Below are 883 nucleotides of genomic sequence, written 5' to 3'. Positions count from 1 at the left end.
CCGGGGGGAGTTTATCACACACACACACACAGTCTTATACACTCTCTGACACACACACACACACACACAGTCTTATACACTCTCTGACACACACACACACACACACACAGTCTTATACACTCTCTGACACACACTCACACAGTCTTATACACTCTCTGACACACACGCACACACAGAACTCAGAAACCGTTTGATGGTGCTCAGCCCTTATCGCTGAAATGTTAGCGCTGCAGCTGAAGTGAAGTAGACGACTTCCATCTGATTCCTGATTCTAATGGAAAACAACATCAGTCAGACATAGTACTGATCAGACGCTCTGACTGGCAGAACCGGGCTCCGAGGCTAAAGAACCACAGCAGGAGAGGAACTCACACTTATCACATTCTCACCAACTGAAGCTGCTTCAATCTGTATCAGAGCCACCAGAACACTGACCAATATTAATTAAATTCAATCAATACCTATTAGAAATAATTATCAATAATAAATAGTTTATCCATCCATCCAACCTAAAATCATATCAGTGGCGGTACAGTTCAGTAATTCAAATTAGATTATATAGCTCTTATATGCGACCGATGCTGTCACAAAGGAACTTTATATAAATCTGTAAAAAAAAAACAAGATTAAACAAAACATAAAACATAGATCCCGCCAGTGAGCAACAGCTGCATTAAGAAATAAACACTTAAACACCCACCCTCTCATGATCCTAATACACAATCAATATATTACCATCAGATAGTACACTATTAGCACATCTGCTCAGGTGAGCTATATATGTAAATAATTAAAATAATAATAATGTCTGAAGGTAATAATAACAGACAAGACAAAGATATACTTGTGCTGGAAGCACAGATGGAATCTGGCCTCCACTTCT

The sequence above is a fragment of the Astyanax mexicanus genome, chromosome 2, assembly GCF_023375975.1.
Source record: "Astyanax mexicanus isolate ESR-SI-001 chromosome 2, AstMex3_surface, whole genome shotgun sequence".
NCBI classification, from domain to species: Eukaryota; Metazoa; Chordata; class Actinopteri; order Characiformes; family Acestrorhamphidae; genus Astyanax; species Astyanax mexicanus.
Note: the sequence above shows the minus strand (reverse complement) of the source record.